This window comes from Athene noctua, chromosome 6 (genome assembly GCF_965140245.1).
Source record: "Athene noctua chromosome 6, bAthNoc1.hap1.1, whole genome shotgun sequence".
Classification (NCBI taxonomy): Eukaryota; Metazoa; Chordata; class Aves; order Strigiformes; family Strigidae; genus Athene; species Athene noctua.
The window spans coordinates 1,820,405-1,836,467 of NC_134042.1; the positions used below are offsets into that span (position 1 = coordinate 1,820,405).

At 53.7% G+C, this 16,063-nt stretch overlaps 1 long non-coding RNA gene across 1 annotated transcript; it reads right to left on the reverse strand.

Moving 5' to 3' along the window:
* Positions 1–315: 315 nt before the first annotated feature.
* Positions 316–1,887, reverse strand: LOC141961763 (uncharacterized). The gene is made up of 2 exons (XR_012633833.1): positions 1,789–1,887; positions 316–417 (listed from the first exon to the last, which is right to left on the reverse strand). It is a non-coding gene; the product is annotated as an uncharacterized LOC141961763 (long non-coding RNA).
* Between the last annotated feature and the right edge of the window lie 14,176 nt (positions 1,888–16,063).

The window sequence follows — 16,063 nt, forward strand, 5'->3', positions numbered from 1 at the left end:
CCCCAGCGCCGGAGTAAACAGACCTCCTGGGTAACTCTGTTTGAGTTGTAGAGTCTTTTTTCCACGAATCACTGCCTTGGGCAGGTGTGGGGGGGCTCTCTGGGGGCTGCCCCGACCCCCCTGCCGCCCCCCAGGGACGCTGGGCAACATTCCACAAATCAGTCCGGGCAAGCAGGATTCTTAGCAATATTAAAAAAAATACTATAAGTAATACTATAACTTGCTATAAATAATTAAATAAATCTCAAAACAATAATCATTTCTCAGTATCACTTTGTGGAGAAATCCCCTTGCACCCCGGGCAGAGTAAACACACCTGCTTTATAACTCTATTTGAGTTGTAGAGTCTTTTTTCTGCTAATCAACACACCATGGAGGCCACAGTCCAGCGGAAAGGTAGAAAGAACGATTCCGACTCTAAAAAGGCAAATTAGCAAAATAAGTCAAGAAACTACTTTAAAATGGTCTCAGGCACTTCCATTGGCACTGTTGCAAATCAGGCTAAAACCAAAAAGTGGCAGATTATGTCCCGATATTTGGGGTGCCATCCCTTTCTGGGGGTTACATGGCCAGGGCCCTGGTCCTGAGCCCTTCTCACAGCCCCGTTTCTGCTTCAGTCCTGCCCTGAGCAGTAAGGCTGGCAGTCATAAACTGGGGCACAGCCCAGCCCCGCAGCAACGGCGGTGTTTGTCTGGGCTGGTGTTGGACACCCGCATCTGTCACCCCCTGGGCGAGGCGCTGGCCGACAGGCTGTGAGCTGGGTGGCCCCGAGCCCCAGGCTGAAAGCCAGGGTGCAGCCGGGGAGCAGCAGAGCTCACAGCCTGGCCTCCCTGATGTCTCTAGGAAATTGTCTTCTCTGCTCATTCTGACCTTGTAAATAGAAGAATGACAGGGGCAGTTTCTGATTTAAGACTCTTGCCATGAAAAGAAGGAACCAGGAGATAAGGGAGTGAGTTTCCCCAACTTTGCATGAACAGTGGGTGCCTGGCTAACAGCTCTACCTTTGAAGAACAGCTAAAGGAGTGTTAAGAGGGAAACATCCTGTCCCAGAAGATGCCAGATGCTTGGATGATTGTCTGAGAAGCATGAATTCAGCAAGAATCAGCAATAACTGGGGGGAAAGGCTAAGGTGGCGGGGGGGGGCGGGGGGGAGACTGTGACTACTCACTCAATTCAAGACCAGAGAGAATTGCCCCCCCCCACGACTGTAAGGAGCATGTGTGCTAATTTACACAGCAAGCGATGGTAATTTAACTATAACTAACCAACAGCAGATGGAATAGTAATTACGGACCCATGAGTGTAATCTTAGGCAGGTTTTTACTAATCATGTAACAAGATAAATACGCAGCAGTTCCTTTGTGTAGCATGCCAGCTTTGTGGAATTGAACCTAGCCCCCATCTTTGCACAAATACGGATTAAACTGATTCAGCTCCGTGTGTAAGATTCCCTTTTTTGCACACAGGGGAATGAACACTGCTTGAAGGACAACAAAGGCCCTGTAAGAGTTAACAGAAAAACACACTACTCCTATGAGTGTAGTAACTCAAGGTGCTGGGGGTCTCCCGGGGGCTCTGGGGGCGGGGCTGCCCGGTGCCTGTGCCCAGGGGGTCTGTCTCCTCCCCCTCCCCTCCCCAGCTCTCACATTACTCCTGGGCCTGCGCTGGCCGGGCCTGCCTCCAGCTGACCGGGAGCGCACACACACACCCCCCAGGCATCCAGCGGGCAGGAGAAACCCCGACCCCTGCCCAGGGGCCTCACTCCTCACGGGTGACCCCAGTACTGACCTCAGCCGGGCCGCAGCTGGAGCAGAGGCTGCACCTCCCGGGAGCCAACATGGCCGCCCGGCAGCCCAGGACTGCAGCTCCCAGCATGCCCCGGGAGCCAACATGGCCGCCCGGCAGCCCAGGACTGCAGCTCCCAGCATGCCCCGGGAGCCAACATGGCCGCCCAGCAGCCCAGGCCTGCAGCTCCCAGCATGCCCCGGGGCGCCGGTTCCCGCGGTCTGACCCTGCGGGGACACCGTCCCCCGGCCCGGCCCCGCCCCCCAGCCCCATGGCCGCCTCCCCGGGCTGCTCCGGCCGGTGGAGCAGGGGAGAGGCGGGGGAAGAGTTGAAGGACAAGAGGAAGGAGAAGAAGAAGAAGAAGGAGGGACAGAGCGGCGGAGAGAGGTGGGACAGGCGTTGGGCTGGCCGGAGAGGGACGGGCGGCGGGCAGAGGGATGGGAACGGGCAGTGGGACGAGGAGAGTGGGGGGAGCTGGGCAGGGAGTGGGGGAAGGAGAAATACTGGTGAGGAGCCAGGCAGAGGGGCAGAGCGGGAGGAGGGGAAGGGGACAGTGAGTGCAGGAAGAAAGAGAGTGATGAGCCTCAGGACGGAGGGTCAGCGAGAGCATAAGGGCAGGAAGGAGGACAGAGGGACGGACAGACACAGGCTGGGCGAGTGAGCGGGCCGGGGGGCGAGAGACAGCAAAGGAACCAGGAGAGTGGAGTGACAGAGACGTGGGACGGGGAGCAGAAGAGAGGGATGGAGGGGAAAGGGTGAGAGGGAAGAGCAAGGGAGAGGCAGGGACACAGAGCACTGCACGGAGCAAGAGAAGATGGAAACTGTCCCTAGAGACTGAGAAACAGGGTGTGGGTCAGGACAAGGGGCAGAGAAGGACAGAACAGCGATGGTCTCCGGGATGGAGATGGAGGAAGAGCAGAAGGGGATGGGGAGCAGGACAGAGGCCCAGAGAGAAGGCCCAGGCAGCTGAGCAGGGGAGACAGGCAAGAGAGAGGGGCCAGGCTGCAGGAGAGCAGGACATGGAGACAGAAAAAAAGAGGAGAGGGAGAAGGAGGTGTGGAGAAATGAAAAAGTAGCAACAGGCTATAGGACAGACGGGGAGGAATGAGAAACTGCAGACAGGGAGTCAGACAGAGAAAGAAAGAGAAAGACAAAATAGCGATGGGCTAAAGACAGAGAGGGAGGGACTAAAAAATGGGGGCAGGGATCCGGACAGACAGCGATGGGGAGAGACCAGAAAGAGCAATTATGGGTGAGTGCCCCCATTTCTCCAGCGCTCCCCCTGAACTGCATTACTGGGAGCCTCAGGAAGGTGCTGCCTGCCAAAGCCCTGCCCTGGGCCCAGTCCTGTGCACTAATATTGGGGCCAATCATCATGCTGCAAAGTGGCCAGGGCCAGGGAAAAAAAGCCCAGCTGGGGGAAGAAAAATTGCCTATTTTTTTTTTCTTTGTCTGCTTGTTTGTTTTGCTTTTTAAAAAGTATGATGTAAGCTCTAAATACAGTCTGAAAAGGAAAAAGGAACCAGGCGTACCAGGCTGGTCACATTTAAAGGCCAAACCCATTGAACAGCTGCACAAACCATCGCTCGCTCTCGCTGCGCACATTCCACCTCCTGCCTGCGTCTTGAGTGTTCCCCGGCAACAGCACCACCAGGCAGCTCAAAAAACCATACTGCCTGCAAAAACTTGAGCACAGCTTAATTCTGTGAAATTTGCCCTCTTTCTAGGCCGCTGGTTAGAGACTCCTCTGTCAAGAGACGGCTCAGGTCCACGCCAGGGCTGGCGGTGCTGCTTTCCGGGTCCCGTGATGGTGATGGGCGGAGGGGCAGGTTGCCGTGTCCCAGGACCGGGTACGTGGGTGGGACTCCAGGGTCACCCCTGCCTTTTTCTCACAGCAGAGCCCCAGCTGGTGCCAGCCCCATGCTGCAGCCCCGGAAAAGAGCTCTGGAGGAAGGAAACAGCTCTTTCCCCGGAGGCAAGAGCTCTGGCTGGATGCCATCCTCAGGTGAGCCCCGCTGCAGTCGCAAGCCTCTGGCGCCAGCGTGGCCGTCAGTGGGATGCTCCAGCTGAGCTGAAAGGGAACTCGAGAGCTGGGGGAGAGGTACCCCCACTGCTGGGGCAGCTGCGGGGCAGCGCTGGCTGACTTACTCAGCTTTACTTGTTGGTGAAGTGACACCGAGCCAATCCTGCTGCCACCACTTGCTCCTTTTGTGCCTGGATTTCTTCTGATGTAAATGGTGCTGGAGGGGCTGCAGGGGAGACAGCAAAGCCAGGTTCAGTGATACAGAGCTCCTCCTTTGTCCATTCCCTGTGCACGGGCAAAGGAGTAGAGCCCAGGAGATGCAGGTGATCCCACTGCCCTCGACTGGTCTACTCATGGAAGTCTTGGGCCTCAGTGGATCTGGAAGTGTTTTTGTTGTTCCAGCTGGGTCAAGGCAGTGACTCTGCTTTCTAGCATGGACCATCAGAGGAGTTTCTCCCACTTGGCCTTTGTTCTCTTCTCTAGCCGGTGATGTTAACTGCCTCGACCGTCAAGGCTTTGCTTCAGTGCCAGGCAAAAGTAAGCAGTGGCTGCATTTCTCCTCCTTGGCATTGTGTATGGGCGGGAGGGTCGGCCTTTCTGGGATGGGAAGCCATCAAGACACAGGCCTCTTCCTCCCTGGAGGAGTTGGGGCAGAAACCTCCAGTGCCGGGGTGAGAGCACAGAGGGGCAGCCCGTGTCCCCTGTGCTCACGCCGGTGCCCTGTGCCCGGCTGTGGCTGTTCTGGCCCACGCGGCAGCCGAGAAGGGTGCTGGGGCAGGGCCCTGTGGGGCCGGTCCCGAGGAGCTGGGTGCAGCACAGGCCTGGGGAGCAAACACCCCCATGGTGCACGGAGCCCACGACTCCCTCCTGGGGGTCAGGGCCCTGAACTGCACGTCTGTGGGGTGAGAGGCGATCATCTTCGTTTACCTGTGGGCAGAAGGAGTACCACTTTCATACAGAAAGTAATCTGGGATGGATTTATTTTTTTTCTTCCCACCTGCCCAGAGTATCCCACATCACTGTCCTCAGACTCCAAGGCACAGAGAAGATCTCAGGAGAGCCCTGGCCGAGGAGCAAGTGCGGGAGCAGCTGGAGCCAAAAGCACCTGAGCCTGAGGAGGTCAGAGCACACGCTGCTGTGCAGACAGGTGGAATCTGTAAAGGTCTTGATTTCATGGCCAACTCAAAGCCCATCGATCCAGATACACCTGGAACAGGCAGTTCATGGTGCAGTTGGGAGCATCCCCTTGGGTGGTGGTTCTCTAGCCATTGCCCTTATAACATCTTGGAATTCACTGCTTTGAATGTTAACAAACAGGGTGAATTAGGGTGGCCTTTCCAGAGGTTAACTGACCTTTCTTCAGGTTTCAGTGCACAACCTGGCACACAAGCCAGGGCTTCTTTCTTTGTTTTTTCCAGATGCTCATCAGATGTGGCCTGAGGTTTGTGACCGGTGCCACTGCTGGGCCCTGCTGAGCCTGCTGCCCAGCGGCACTGAGGCTCCTCTCCGTTGGCACAGAACTAGGTGGTCTGCGGTGGGAGTTTTGTTCTCTTACCACCTGACTAATGTAGATTGTGTTGCGTTCTCTGTAGCCCTTCTTTTCTGAGCAAGGTCTCTTAGCTGTCTTGTAGGGGACAGGTACCATTCAGACCAAGTGCCCACATTTCAGATGTGGTGTCACCTCCAGGGCAGTTCTGACAGGGGGAGGAAGAGAGCTGCGTGTTCTTCACGGTGAGACCTGGTGCTCTGGGCTGCAGTGTCTGACATCTGCTCAGTGACGCCTGCTGCCAGGAGTCCTTCCGAGGAGGGCAGCAGGGCTGGCAGAGCACACGGTGTCAGAGGGTCAGCAATCACGACCATGTCCCTCGTCAGTTGGGCTGTAGGTTTTTGCCATCTTACTTCACAGGAGTCACTCTGCAGCACGGTGTTGGGATATGTAGTTTGTCCTACTGAATCAAAAGGCAGAGTCATGACTTCTGAAGCTCAACAGACCCCAACACGTGTCTTTCCTTATGCTTTTGCTTTCCAGAGTTGTGTTCTGATGAGCCTGGGGACCACAGAATAAAGGTGGAGATGGTGTGTCAGGCAGACGTGCTCCTTGAGCAACCACCCGCTTTGCTCTGCAGCCTGGCAGAAGAAGGAGGAGCCATGGCCTGGCAAGCTGAAGGAGGAGAGGCAAAGCCAGGCTCACAAACCCTGTAGCAAAACAACCCATATCTGCAGTTTCTGGGGCAAACCAAGGCAGTACACTGTTTCTTTGAAGCAGCTGTGCTCTGGGACTTTGCCTTGCTAGATGGCTCATCAAGAGGACAAGCCTGAGAGCAAGCTTTTTCCATACCTCATACAGTTGTAAGTCAAGCAGTTAGCTTAGCTGTGTTCATGATGGTAACACCCTAAACAAATACTTGCAAGGCTCTGAAATTCAAAAATTCATCCTCCTACCTTATAACCTAAGTGGCAGCGCAATGCAGCCGTGATTTCCAGGTAGTCAATGGATGATAGGAGTAATTCCCCATCAGCAGTAAGCTGGAAAGGTATACATGTATTATTCACTGTAACTCAACCTTACACATTTTTTTTTCACTCTTGCCTTATAAGGATATACAGAATATCCTGTTTGTTACAACAAACAGGGTAGAAAATAGGAATGCTGGAAAGTGCAGAAAATCCTGGAGCACTTTCCGCTTGCCCCATGCTAACTGTCATCTTTATTTGCAGTCCCAGTAACGCCATGTGTCTGGAGATCAGGGCATGCTGAGGCAGCAGGAAAGGCTTAGTCTGGCCAGTCACAAGACACTTGCCTTTCAGATCTACCACAAAGAAAGCCAGTACCTCGAGGAGGAAGTTCCCCTCCAGCCTGTGGGGGTTTTGCTGCTGCCCAGGCTGAACGCACGCCTGCTCTCCAGCACTTCCTCCTGGGAATGCTTTTTGCAGAAGTAGAGGCTGGAGGGACCAGATGCTGCATAGACTCGTGTCCTCGGTCGTTCTGTTGTTTGAGTTGTTCTTCCAGGTCAGAGAAGTGGCGGCTGGAGTCTGAATGTTTGACAGGTGGCATCCTCTTGGCAGGAACCGTGCGAAGGCCGGCAGACACCGCCGCTGCAGGCCCAGGAGGAGCCCTCCGCGCCGTCGGCACCGTGGGCATTTGATGAGCAGGTCTCGGCCGAGCTGTTTGACTCGTCCTTGCACATCGCTAGTGAGAGCGACTCTTCTAATTGACCCCACTGAGAGAGGTTTGTGTTATTTTTTCTTTCTCATATGTGCATATAGCAATGTAGCAGGCAGAACAGACACAAACCAGACTTGACAGTCCCATTCTATGGTATTATGTGCTCAAAGGAACCTTTTTTTATTCCTTTACAATTTTAGCTAGGTGTGGGAGAGAGGCAAGTCGACATCGGCCTGTCAGCTCTGCGCAGCCCCTGAGAAGCAGCAAGGCTTTGATGAGAAACAGGCCTTGGGAGAAAGATCAGAAACTGCTGAGTTGTGCCCGGGTGGCAGGGAAAAACAACAGACAGCGGCAACACTGAGCTGTGGGAAAATCCTGAACTGTGGGAAGTTCCCGCCGCGTGAACAGCGCCTGAGCGAGCAGGGGATTGGTCTGCACAGCCCCTGTGAGAGTGGTCCTGTGCTGATAGGAGAAAAGGCTGAGAGCTGTCGAATTGTTGATTTGCTAATTGTGGAGTAAAAGCTTTAACCATAGCATAAATATGTCCTATTGTAATAATAAAGGGTCTTTCCTTTTGCACTTCATGGAGAGTCTGTGTCTCAGTTGCCACAGCTAGGAGAAGGGAGAAATGCACGTCCAGTCCCTGTTCCAATAAATAAACCACAATGAAGAAAAACCCAAAACCGGCATCTGGATGAGCAGCTAGATCGACTTTGCCCAAAACTTTAGATTGTAGAGCTTAGTTTTCTCAGGTGTTGGCTGCAGGGGTTGGGTAGGGGTCTCCTGATGGAGGCGGGAGCTGTGGGAAATTCAGGCCTGTTGGGATCCCACCATGTAGCAGCGGGTAGTGACGACAGGCAGGTGTCCTAAAGGGGGTGGATTTACGGAGGAGCTGGAGAGGGCCACAATAAGCTGAGAGGCTGGGAACCCCGTTTCTTCCTCCGGTTCTTACTGCTGGATGCGTGTCCCAGGTGGTGCAATGGGGAGACGATGTGCAGCCTCCTCCCAGTTCAAAGTTAAATGTGGTCCTGCAAATCCCAGGTGGATCCCTTCCCCAGTGAAGCAGAGAGCAGAAGGGATCTTTCCTTGGGCTGCTTCTGCGTGGACCCTGATGCCCTTGGTGTAGTGTGAAACACTCACCCCGGTCCCTGGAGAGGAGCCAGGCGCCGAGCTGTTCAGCACTTTTAAAGCCGGCCTGCTCCTAGGGCAAGCCCAGGAACAAGCGTTTCCCACAGCTGAGAAGCTTTGCTGGTTGAGACAGGGATTGCCCAAGTGAGCTGGCAGACAGGGGGAGTGCTGCTTCCAAAATGCTCCCTTTGGAGCCGTGGGCCTGGCATCCGTTCATAAATCCAGCCTCCAGCCACTGCAAGGTGAACATCGCTTCCCCAAGGCGCTTGAAATGTATTGCCATCCATTTCTCTTCAAGCAGAACACCCAGTAGTGCCAGGTATAGGAAAAGTCTTCTGAGGTGACCCTACGTGCTTCCTTAGAAAAGATAAGTGTCTGTTCTGCGTAAGAGAAGTCTGTAGGTGGATTTACGCATCAGTTTTCTAAAGCTCTTATGGAGGTTGAGTATCATGTTATACGACTATTTCTTGAACCTCCAGATTCAATGTTCCTGATGAGGTTGGTGTAGAAACTAGCATCTTTCCACCTCTTATTGAAAGAGCCTTTTTGTTTGAAGAGGAAGATATGTTGCCCAGACTGTTCCCTTCTACTCTGTGAACATCTGTTCCCCCAGTCAAAGGTCATTTCAGGCTGAGGAAAGACAATTGATGGGAGCCAGTTTTAAGGTGGTGTTAGAACAGCTCAAACTGCGTATAGAAGCACAGAAATATATTTAGGTTGAGCTGATTTCTGTATGAAGAATCTCCTAAAGGTCTATAAAGCAGGAAACAAAAATTCTTGTTCTTGTCTGTTCCAGCATCTGCCTGTGGCTGCTCTATAAATCCATGAATTGAAAACAATTAAGAAACACCCAAGCTCAGAGAATCGTGATATACAGAATCTACATGACGGCTCTCAGCCACTCTTGGGAATTAGTTTGTAGTGTCTGTGTTTAGAGAAGAGCTTGAATCGTTGATTTCACAGCAAACACAAGTCACATTCTGTATTTATTTTGGGATCTGCATATATAATTTGCATTAATGCAGTTCCCATTACTACCAAAACAACAGTACTTAGATGGGATCAGAAAACTGCTTCGTGAGCTAAATTTTGACTATTTGATAACAAACCTTCTTCCAAAGTGAGAAGAGTAAGCAAGCTAGATGAGCGAAAATCAAGATAAAGAATTAGTTTAGATCAGACAACCAGCAGTATGAACTGAGGGGCAAGAGTAAAATCAAGTTTAGATCTAAAGGCAGGGAGGCAGAATCCACACTGCAGTTCTTTGCCGAAGTTGTCTGTCTGGTTTTGAGCTGGAAGTCTCCTCGCCCAGCAGGTTTGAACCACTGACGGAGACTCACACTGGAAGTTTTGCTCCACGTCTGTCCTGACGGCATCTTTGCCAGCTGCCCGAGTTCCCCGCTCTTACCGTGCCGTGCAACCCGCTGAGCTGTGATTAACCGCTCTGTCTGATGAGGGAGCACAGGCAGGCGTTGGGGGGGCGTCTGCCCACGAGTGGGGAGCGACAGCTTCACCGGGCAGCACGGAGGGACGGGGAGGGGCTGCCTGTTGGTACCCTCAGGGTTGGCGATGCCGGGCATTGCTGTGCTCCGTTTCTCACCGTCATTCTGGGAGCGCAGCTCCCGCCGCAGCGCTTGATGGCTGAAGAGTATCGAAAATAAGAGGGGGCGGTTGGGTGCTGCAATCCGAGATCCACAGCAGAGAGCGTGCCAGGCAGGAGCACAGCCTGTCCCGTCCCCAGGAGATGCAGAGGAGTGCCTGTCTCCCAGACTGGGCACCTGCTTGTCGTCCTGGGTGTGCCCACGTGTGTCCCTCGGCTTCACTCTGAACTGGAGCCAGACCTTCTCTGTCAGTGCAGGCAACCTGCACGTCTCATTCCTTGGAAATATGGCCTCTGCTAGTGCTACCCCCCTGTTTTGTGTCACAGCTGAGCAGTTAGAGCTTGGGGGAAATATCCAAGTTCAGTGCCCTCCTTAGACCCAAGGAGTTCAAATCCACCCCTCTCCTAAGAGTTCCTGAACCACAGACCCGCGGAGCATCCTCAGCTTCCTCCACTGACTGCAGACCTCATGGTACTGGAGAGTAGGAGACATGGGCAGAGGGAGAGCGTGTGGGAGCAGCTCCTGCCACCCAAGGAGCAGAGCAGTCCGTGTGGAGGAAAGGGCTGGGTCCTGTTCCTTGCTCCCGGGATTATATTCGCCTTTACCCAGTTACTGTTTGATGCAAAATAGCGACATAGCGCTGAGGGATCTGGTGTAGTTGGGATCTGTCAGTGCTAGGTTAACGGTTGGACTGGATGATCTTCAAGGGCTTTTCCAACCTAGCTGATTCTGTGAAAATATATAGTAAATCCAAGGCAAGAGTCTCATGGATAGTCATAGTAAATGAGTAATAAGTCAAAGGCCAGGAACTAGAGCCCAAACCCAGCTGTGGGCATGACACTGTGGATCGAGTATGCTTCCCACTGGGAGACTTTGCCCTCAGAATGGGTAATTTTTAGGGGCATTAGCTGAAGAAAAGCCTGAAATGCTAAAGCAAGACTTCATCACTTCTTTGCAGCTTCTTTTTCTTACATTTGTCAGTGCACGTGAGCAGTGTGGTTTTCTCTCCTATATAGTGTACAAAACCCATCTTGCAGGAACAACCCCATATTAAATAGAAAAGAAGCGGCAGTAGTGATTCCTGGAAATATATGGCTTATGCTGGTAAAGACTGGAACTGGAGATGTAGCTGTGAGTTAAAGGTTTTAAGAGGAATTAAGATAAATCTCTTAAAAATACAACTCCTTTCAATAGTGGGCATTACAACTTACAATTACTTTGCCAACTGCTTCTAATGGCTTTGCTGGAACATTTAGAGACCCCTGGGGTCTCTAAATAAAGCCATCTGCAGAGACAGCGTGCCACTTACTCCTCTGGTTGCTGCACTGGAGTGGAGAAGATAGATGTTCGTATTTCAGTCTCTTTGCCATATGCCAGGATGCTTTTGAAGGCGAGGAAGCTCAACAAATTAAGCGCTTTATGTTTTTAGGACAAACTGCCTGTGTCAGCACTGGTTCACTTACAGCTCTGTTTCAGTGCGTGACTCTATGCAAAACCTAGCATCAAGACTGACACGTAGGTATGTCTATATAGAAAGATGTTTGTGCACAAAGAAGATGAGTAAGTTAAATTCTGTGTTTTCTGTACCTTGGTGGTTAGGAAACAATGGTGAAGTTGCAAATAAGGAAGACTTACAGAAAAAAGATCAAATTTTAATAAGCTCGCATGCATCTTGAGTTTTGGGAATCCAGTTGTGCCGCTGCCGGCGCTGGGGCTGTCGGCTCCGACTGACCAACAGCCCAACCCCAGCGGACAGTGGAGGGGCCCTGGGCTGGGGGTTCTCTCCAGCATGGCTCCTCCTCTCCTGCCCTGGGGAGCCCAGCGCAGGACGGAGTGGAGGGAAGGACTCCCCCTCTCTCCACCTGCTGGCAATGCCTCTCGCCTTGGGCTTCCCCGCTGGCTCCAGCTGGACTTGGTGCCGCTGCTCACCACCCTTGGGCTTGGCTCTTCAGGCACTTTCTACCCACCTCCCCCTCTCCTCAGCCAGCCCACGCTGCTTCAGCGTCTCCACAGGGCTGTTCTGGCAAATGCTGCGGAAAGCCTTCCTCACGGCGGGGTGGACAGTGGCCACCACACTCCTCTCGTCTCCCCAGCTGGTCATTTCACCACGGAAGGTTATTAGGTGGGGCGAGCAGGCTTTCTCCTGCTGGACCCCTGCTGACTTCTAGTTCCAATGACCATCGTTCCTCCGTGTTTCCAGGCCATGCTGTGGCATTCCCAGCACCTCCATGAACACAGGATCCCCTTTTCTTATCCAATATAATAATACGTTCAGGGTACCTGGTCCTATCTAAAACTGCTATGGAAATGCTTGTGTGCTCAGCCTTAACTCAGGCGTGGTTTTTTCCAAGCCTCTCCAAGAACGTGACTGTGAACACTATAGTAACTATTGAACAAGATGTGCGGGCTTTGTCCTCATCAGTCTGTACGAGAGGGGAGAAGCAGCTGTGGTAATTCCGCCCCTGCTTGCTGGGCTGCCTGGTGCTTGGTGTGATTCCAACCCCTCTCCTGGGCCACACACCAGCCGAGGGTGGTGTGGATTGTAAATGGCAGGGGACTAAAGCCTGCAGCTCATCGAGGATGAACTGGAGTTCACTGCCCATTGGCCAGGATCCTGCAGCCACTTGTCATGATGGTGCCGGGGACACACACACAGAATGTCAGAGGGGGGTGTCTTGGGAGGAACCAGGCACCTGGGGAGTCCCCAGCTGAAGTGCTAAGGCTTGGACAACCGGCCCAAGCCAGAGTCAACCTATAGATGAATCCTGTACATTTTATACCCAATAACAATTGCGCTAGTAGGTGTTGAACTCAGTTATAACAACGCACTTATGCTGGTGTAAAAAGTGATAAAGCATGGAAGTACTGAAGCCTGAACAACAGGCCCCAAGCCGAAGCTGCTAACTTAGTGTGTAGTCATGAACACAGTATGTAAACTCGCTAGTGAGAGACGCAGCTTAGACAAAATATAGTCAGCAGTGAGGGGAGAATGTTTCCCATTTTCCTTTCTCAGCCTTCTGCAAGGCTGAGAACCCAGGTATCTGGCCTTGTAAAAACTCCCTTGGTTTCCCCCCCTGAGCCCTGGCCAGGCTTTGGGTGGAATCCAACAGGAGGATGAAACCAGAAATTTCCCGCTCAGAACAGAGGTGCCAGCTGTTCTGGCCTGTCGATCTCTGGTATCTAAGGCCGGGCCCGTTTGCAGCGACTCTGGCAGCCTCAGCTACGGGTGGAGGCACCGCGTAGGATTTCCCCCTTGCCGGGACAGGCTCTGCCAACCCTCGCTGTGACCGGGGCTGCCCAGCCACTGCGGGGCTGGGGGATGGTAACGTGTGCGAGGGGTGATGTGTTTTTCTTAATCTCCATTCTCTCTCTCCTGTAGTAATGATTTAATGCATTACCCTGTTTTTTCCTGTTTGCTGCTTTAAGTGCACTATTCTGCTTTTTCTCACTGTGTGTTTTCTGTATTACACTGTTATCACCAGTAAAATACGCCTGCTCTTTTCACTCTGGTGTCGGAGTGTAATTGGTATCCGTAATCAGCAGAACACCAGCCCCACTCTGAGGGGACCCAGGTGTCTGGGGGGGTATCCTGGTGTGTGTGGGGGTCACTGGAGTGGAGGTTGGTCACAGTGGTGGGGTATTTGAGGCTGTTGGGGTTGTGTGCCATCACCCCCATCTCAATGGAGCCTGGCCATTTGTCCACCAGCTTGTCAATACAGACCCGGGGCAGGTCATGGGGGGGTGTAAGGGGACCCTCCCAAAACCCCCCGGGAGCCCCTGCTGGCTCCCAAGATCTGCACCCCCTGTGTGCTCTACAGCAACCCCATTATCCTGTGGGGCACCCAGTTGCCCCCAGGACACCCAGTATGTCCCCAGGGCACTCTCAGTGTCACCGAAGAGCCGGGATAGAAACTTATCGACACCAATGTGATGCAGATAAGCAGACACTTCTTTATTGACGGCCGGGTGCACGGGTGAGTGCTCTCACCAACAACGCACACCAGTCACAAGAATCATACAGTTTATGTATTATTCACCCATACATATTCATTAAGTATTCATACATAAACACAAGAATTCCTGGAAATCATTATCATACTTCCCTCCTACTTCCGATTCTGCTCACTAAAGCTTAGAAATCTCTAGAAATGAGTCTGGGGTGTGATTTGGGTCGGTGGCCCATGAGTCGGTGGTCGCGATCTCCCCCTGCCGGAATTACCCATTACCTAGTTCCACTGTTCCTTGGCAGAGATCTGTAAACTGTGACAGTTCATTCTCCCCAGTTCTCATTAATCTCAGGTTCTGGTACATCTGAGACATTATCCAATGTATTCTAGGTAATAAATCACTTCTGTGTCTAGACATCTCTAACGACTTCAAACAGAATTATTTTCAATTCTAAATCTAATTCCCTAAGCAGTATCTAGGTGAACCTAGTAAATGATTACTGACCAATTCTTCGGCCTTGGTACAGGGCTATACAGAGGCGTTTGTAGTAGCATTGGTTGCTGGTTAGATGTGCAAAATGCAAGATAAATGTAAACATGTAACCCTACTAAAATATTTCTGTATTCATACTGGAATCAAACATTATTAGTTCTGATTGGTGGCAAATCAGTGACATCAGGTCCTCAGTGTTCTCCCCAAGCCCTGCCCCCAACCCTGGGTGCCTCCTAAGACCCCTATAATTCACGAAGACACCCCCAGAACCCCTGTGATACCCCTCAGGACATCTATGAAGCACCAGGAGCACTCAGGAACCCCATTTGACCTCCCAGAACCACTCTAAGTTCCCCTCGGGAGCACATAACACCCCCAGGACCCTTCTAAGGGCCCCCAGGACCCTTCTAAAGACCCTCCCAGCACCCCTTGACACTGTCTATGACCCGCCCAGGACACCTGGGATGCTGCCAAAGACCCCCATAAGTGCCCACATGACCCCCCCCAAGCCTGGCTGTCTTGCGCCCATTGCTCAGCTTGGCAAGGGCCCCGCACATCTCATGGAACAGCAGCCCCTCATTGGACAGCAGCGCCCCTGGACCCGCCCACGCCACTCCTGAATAGACCACGCCCCCTCCAGGGCCACACCCCCCGGAGGTGCCACACCCTCAAGAGAACTCCCTTTCTCGTCACTATGGCAAGGGAGAGTGGGGAAAGCCCCGCCCCGAGGTGGGACACACCCCTGGAGAGGCCACACCCCTACAGGGGAAAGCTGCGCCCCCCTCAGAGGCCCCCTCAGCCACAGCTCAATAATAATGGGCGTGGCTCTGGGGCTATCCCCACCCACCAACAGGCCACACCCTCTGAGACGCTCCACCCACTGGGGAGAGATCCCACAGCTGCAGGTGGAGACAGGCCACGCCCCAGCACAGCAGACCCCGCCCCGGGAAGGCTCCACCCAGGAGGCTTTAACCCATGAGGGGTTAAGGGAGAAATGGGGCAGAAATGGGGGGAATGGGGTCCCGGGTCACCGGGGCTGTGGTCGAGTAAAGGCCGAGGGCAGCCATGGAGCCAGGGCCCGGCAGGACCAGGACCCCATCACCGCGGAGGGGCTCACGGCCGGCCCCGCTCCCCCGTGTCCGTGACGTTGTGAGGGGGTGACATCATACTGGGGTGGTTCCAGAACCACCGGGCAGGGTTTCCAAGGGTGATGCTGGGGGGCCACAACAACGCTCCGCAGCACCACAGGGAGAAGCACCTGGCACTGCCTTGGGCTGCAGCAGGGGTGACAGCTCAGCACCCGCCGGCTCTTCATCCTCACGCCCGGAGAGGCAGGCGAGGGGGATGGCTTCCCCCAGCTTCAGCGATTGCTGCCTGGAGGGGAAGGGCTGTGACGTGGTCATCAGCGTGGACGGTGTCGACTTTGAGGCTCACGAGACCATCCTATGTAGTTGCAGCGACTATTTCAGGTTGGTGCTGGACGCAGGAGGGGATGGGGACAGTTCCTGGCCTGGCTCACAGCGCCTGGGGGTATCTCCAGCGCTCCCACCAGCACTAAACTCTCACCCAGCAGTTCCCGTGGTCCTGGTCCCTCCCTGAGCACCAGAACTCACCCCCAGCCCAGCGCCTACCAGCAGCTCCGGGGCGGTGCCTGACGAGCCCCGAGGCGGTGCAGGGCTGGCAGCGTGGCTGGCCGGGCTCACCTGCCCTCGGTGCCAGGAGGTTTTCCTGCCCCACAGGACGTTACTCGCTGCTGCTCTTGCTGAAGCAAGGGGACCCTCGCCCTGTCGCTCTCTGGCAGCAGCTCGAGGCTGTGGCTCCTTTTTACAGCCCCAGCTCCTCAAACGGGCACTAACCCACTGCCCGGCCTGGCTACTGCAGGTGGCCACGCTGGTGCCCAGGGAAGGCAGCCCAGGGGAT